Source organism: Notamacropus eugenii, chromosome 1 (genome assembly GCF_028372415.1).
Source record: "Notamacropus eugenii isolate mMacEug1 chromosome 1, mMacEug1.pri_v2, whole genome shotgun sequence".
Classification (NCBI taxonomy): domain Eukaryota; kingdom Metazoa; phylum Chordata; class Mammalia; order Diprotodontia; family Macropodidae; genus Notamacropus; species Notamacropus eugenii.
Window position 1 is genome coordinate 132,912,528 of NC_092872.1, and position 5,855 is coordinate 132,918,382.

At 39.5% G+C, this 5,855-nt stretch overlaps 1 pseudogene; it reads right to left on the reverse strand.

Moving 5' to 3' along the window:
• Positions 1-2,387: 2,387 nt before the first annotated feature.
• Positions 2,388-3,202, reverse strand: LOC140507199 (exosome complex component RRP43 pseudogene; annotated as a pseudogene).
• Between the last annotated feature and the right edge of the window lie 2,653 nt (positions 3,203-5,855).

Sequence of the window (5,855 nt, forward strand, 5' to 3'; positions counted from 1 at the left end):
GTCAAGGTCTCCCATTGCATCCTGGGTCTTCTCCAGTCACTCTGATGAATATCTGGTCACCAAATCCAGATGATTCAGGAGGAGAAAGTGAGGCTGGTGACCTGCACAGTCCTCCCTCACTCAAAACAAGGTCAAGTGCAAGTCATGTCATCATTTCTCTGATGGCATGGTCTTCAAAAACAAAGGACGAACATAGACAGCTGCTGCAAGCTATAACAACTTGAATACAAAATCAGTGATAGACGATATTGTTCAAGTAACAGCCTAGATGAAGCATATCAACAGATGAGTTGTGGGGCTCATCACTTTTGGTTCAAACAGAAGGGATGTGATATGTGTTAGTGTGAGGAGCATCTACTATGACGTTCACATATGACTACGGCGTTCACAAAAGAATAATTAATGTACAAAGCACTATTCTACATATTTTACGTACTAGGAGTACATCAGTTTATTGATGGATCCGTGATCTCAGTCATGTTAGCACTACCTCCAATAGTCCAGATCTTAACCTGTCCATGCCTTCTCATTTTATGCCATTCTTTTCTATGTTTTCCCATATACCTTTCATAGGGGACCCATGATGCCTTTTGAGGTCTTCTATATTAGTGAGTATGTCACAGATAGTTGTGGAATAATAGGGATGCTTATCCTCAGTCCTTTTATGTGACCAGCCCACGTCCTTTTCTGAGCATACAATCAATATTTATTAAGCACCTACTATGTGCCAGGATGCACTGTGCTAGGCACTGGGGATGCAAAGGAAGGTGAAAAAGACAGTCCTTGCTTTTGGGGGGCTCACAATCCAATGTTCTTCATGATGTCTTTGATCCCTTTTCTCATGTGTGAGCCATCATTCAGAAAAGTATGAAAACCACAGAAGCTCTGCAATTAAGCTTTTGTGGGACTGAATTGTGTTGAATGAAACCCACAAAGTCTCTGTCCTCAAAGAATTTATACTCTGTGTGCCTCACTTTCTTTGAAGAGTTGGGGGGAGGGTAAAAACTTAGTGAATGAGAATGTGGACATTCAGTGAGGAGAATGGCATGGTGGAAAGAGTAATGGGTTTGAAGTCAAAACTCCTGGCTTCAAATCTCATCTGTGCCACTGACTACCTTTATCATTTAATCTTCTTGAGTCCCAGTTTTCTTTATCTGTAAAGTGAGGACATTAGACTGGAGGACCTCCAAGATCCCTTCTAGCACTAAAACCCCTCTTAAATGCAAAGTGTGATTGTTAACGTGAAATTCAATTATGTGTCTTTGTCTCAGTGAGGTTATAAAAAGCAGGTGTTTGCAATTTAACTTTCCTGGAAGATCTAAACGTGCCTCTGAACACAACAGCATCATATTTGCAGAGTTTGTTCAGTGTGGAATCTTGGAGCTTTTCTGGGGATTGTTTTGGTTTGTTTTTTTTTTTTGGCAAAGGAATAAGGATTCTACTTTTCCATTGACTGAAAGCTTGGGGATCAGAGAGCTGAGGCTCTTGTCGGGAAGGCAATGTGTCATCATGGATAGAGTCCTGCATCTGAATCCAGTAAGGTGTGTGTTTGATTCCTGCCTCTGAAATCTTAGTATGCATGGGATCCTGGACCTTAGTTTCCTCATCTATAAAATGAGAATAATAAGCGAATACACCTCAGCTAAGCCATTGTGAGGGTGAAATGTGTATGTAAAGCTCTTTGTAATCCTTAAAATGTCATATATATGTCAACCATGATTAATGTCCTCTGGGGGCTTGTTGACTTGTTACACAACCACAACCTTCCTGCTTCTGACTCTCTATAATAGCTGGAGAGTGAAAAGCTACTCAGGGCATCTTGCTGTATTGTCCTTGACCTAACCAGTCCTTCAGTCCTTCAGTGTGCTCACTAGGGTATCTTCTGTCATTATTTGGCTCAAGTCTTGGCCTACCTTTCTCCACCCTGCTCTGCCTTCAGAAGGAGCCCACTGCCATCAAGACCACTGTCTTGATGTCATGCACCCCCACTGACTGAAAAATGCTTCTTTAGGGAACAGAGTTTACCAAACTTTCTATTGGTGAGCCCTCTCTAATCTATCTTGAAGTAAATGGAATAGAGCCAGGATGGTAGCATGGAAAAAGTGCTGAATTTGAAGTGAGAGGACCAGGATTTGAACCCCAGCTCTCCTTGTGTAACCTTGGACAAATGGCTTAAACGCTATGGGCCTCAGTTTCCTCCTCTGTAAAATAAGGGGATTGTGGTTTAGAGTAGATGGCCTGTGGGGTCTTTTCTGACTCTAAATCTCTGATCTCTTTCTGGTTCTGTGTCTGAGCATTGATATTTGTTTATTTAGTATAAAAGATTTGTGAGAGCTGTAACAAATACAATTTTTACAAATCCATTTTGAAGAATATGCGCTGGCTGCTTATTTTGGTTTCATACTCTTAATTCCTTCATCCATCAATTTCTTTGCTTCTTTGTGTTTTGAAACTGCCTGACTCATACAGTCCTGAAGTTTAGCTCCAGTTGACCCGCTTCCACCTGGTTTGTGTAGACAGCACAGTTTGCTTTCCTCGTCCATTGCGACTGTTAAGATTCCTGTTGCCAAATGTTCCTTTTATCCCTTAGGGTCAACTATACGTAAAGTGTCATCAAATATAGCAAATGATGTGGCGATCCGATGTGTTCTAATATTCAAGTGACTTTTCTTTTTTAAATAAACTTCAGCTAAGCCAGTTTCTTCATTTATAGAAATTTCTTAAAACTGCTAACAGTGCAAATGTGCAGGCATCCAAAATGCTCCCATCATAGTCAAGGCAAATGAGATAACAATATAGAACCTTTGCAAGCTTTCCATAAGAAATGCACAAATCTTCTGTCTGTATTACTTTTGAATTTTCGGTCACATCTGCAATGAGCTGACTAGCCACTTGTACCTCTTCCCCAGGAGGTCCAGATCAAAATCTTGATGAACGCAGAGGTGGTAGATCCACATCTGGAACAATATCATCTTTATTGAGTGAATCTACTGGGGGGTGCTGCAAACTCCGCTTTAGCGTCACAAATTACCGTGGTATTTCCCAACTTCACTAAAGCAAAACCGTCTGCAGTAGTAATTGAACCTATATGGACAGTAGTGGTCCTGAATTCCCCAAGCTCCCTTCCATCTGGATGGCAGTTCTCTTTCAAAAATTTCCTATAATACTCCAGTGGTTCAACTGTTTTGAATCCCGCTGCCATGTTCTACATGTCCCATGTGTTTCCCCTGGTTCTCTCTTTTAATATAAGTAAGACTAGGCATTCTGGGATACAGTACAAGGAGGGGAGTGCCGCAAGACAGACACAACACAGTGCCAGAGGGAACTAGCAGAAGGAAATTAAGCAAGCAAACTCTCCTGAGGCGAAATGCTCACACTGTGAGGGGCAGTCAGGAGGGAAAGAGGTCAGGTGCGTTGGGATGCCCAAGGGAAGGGTATACAGCATTTTGGCAAGGCTTGAACTTTTTTAGGGTTTTTATAATGATAATAATGAGAGCTAATATATTTATATACCACTTTAAGGTTTTCAAAGCATTTTACAAATACCCCATTTGTTCCTCACCAAGACCCTGGGAGGTAGTTATTATTATCACCATTTTATAGATTAGGAAACTGAGGCAGATAAATGACTCGCCTAGTCACACAACTAGCAAGTGTCTAAGGCCAGATTTGAACTCAGATATTATCGACTATAGGTCCAGAATTCTCACACTGTACTACCTGGATTCCTCAAAAATAACCATATATTAGGAAACCTGTAACTGATGTGCAGCAAGTCATAGATTCTGGGACTGATGCTGATTCATACTGGGAGAAATACCTGGAGAAATTGCAGGTAATTTGATATTCCTATTCCCCATTGGAAGGAAAGGGGGCTTTTGGTTGCTACCTCAAACCTTACTTTGACCAGGTGACTCAAGATATTCAGGTTTCCTTGTTTTTATGTTTAGTTGGCTAGTGAGGCTACCTATGTCCTTACAACCTATTTACTCTTTGTAAAATGAGGATATGGTGCAAGGTAATGATGATGATCAAGAAGTGATTCTTTCTCTGGGGAACAATTTGTTTTCCTGTTACATTTTACTATTAGCAGAAGTAAAATCCTATTCTTTTTTATGATTATTCTTTTTTAAATTATTTTATTTGTTTTCAGTTCTCTACAGTCACTTCCATATATCTTAGATTATTTTCCTTCCCTCTTCCTCCTTCCCCACTCCTTCCCCACTCTCTTCCCGAGACAGTGTGCAATCTTACATAGGTTCTACACACATATTCTTATTAAATACATTTTCACCTTAGTCATGTTGCATGGAAGAATTCAAATGAATGGGAGAAACCATAAAACAAAACAAAACATAACACAAGAGAAAATGGTCTGCTTCAATCTGAGATCCAATTCCATAGTTCTTTCTCTGGATGTGGAAGGCGGTTTATCTCAAGAGTCCATTGGGAATTTTTTATGTTCTTGCATTGCTGTGAAGGCCTAAGTCTACCAGAAAAATTCCTTGTACACTGTGGTTGTTACTATGTACAAAGTTCTCCTAGTTCTGCTCCTTTCACTCAGCATCAGTTCATTTAAGTCCTTCCAGCCTCTCTGAAGTCCTCCTGTTCATCATTTCTTATAGCACAATAGTATTCCATTACATTTATATACCACAACTTGTTCAGCCATTCCCCAATTGATGGGTATCCTCTTGATTTCCAGTTTTTGGCCACCACAAAGAGAGCTGCTATAAATATTTTTGAACATGTGAGACCCTTTCCCATTTTTATGATCTCTTGGGGATACAGTCCTAGAAGAGATATTGCTGGGCCAAAGGGTATGCACATTTTTGTAGCCCTTTGAACATAGTTCCAAATTGCTCTCCAAAATGGTTGGATCAGTTCATAGGTCCACCAACAATGAATTAGTGTTCCAACTCTCCCACATCTTCTCCAACATTTATCATCTTTCTGTTTTGTCGTGTTAGTCAATCTGATAGGTGTAATGTGGTGCCTCAGAGTTGTTTTGATTTGCATTTCTCTAATCAATAGTGATTTAGAACATTTTTTCACATGACCATAGATAGCTTTAATTTCTTCCTCTGAAAACTGCCTGTTCATATTCTTTGACCATTTATCAATTGGGGAATGACTTGTATTCTTGTAAATTTGACTTAGTACTCAATGTATTTTAGAAATGAGGCCTTTATTACAGACACTAGTTGCAAAAATTCTTTCCCAGTTATCTGCTTCTCTCCTAATTTTGGTTGCATTGGGTTTGTTTGTGCAAGAACTTTTCAATTTAATGTAATCAGAATTATCCATTTTGCACTTCATAATGTTCTCTATCTTTTGTTTGGTCAAAAATTTGTCCATTCTCCATAAATCTGACAAATACACTATTATTTGCTCCCCCAATTTGTTTATAGTATCAGTCTTTATACCTAGATCATGTATCCATTTGGACTTTATCTTTGTGTATAGTGTCAGGCATTGGTCTATGCCCAGTTTCTGCCACACTGCTGTCCAGTTTTCCCAGCAATTTTTGTCTAACAGTGAGTTCTTATCCCAGAAGCTGGGGTCCCTGGGTTTATCAAACAGTAGATTCTATATTCAAGACATAGGTGCTGTGTCTTGAGTATCTAACATATTCCACTAATCTACCCCTCTGTTTTTTAGCCAGTACCAAGTAGTTTTGATGATTGCTGCTTTATAATACAATTTGAGATCTGGTAGGGCTAGGCCACCTTCCCTAGCATTTCTTTTCATTAGCTCCCTTGCTATTTTGAACCTTTTCTTTTTCCAGATGAATTTTGATATCATTTTTTTCTAGCTCTAGAAAATAATTATCTGGTAGTTTGATTGATATGGCA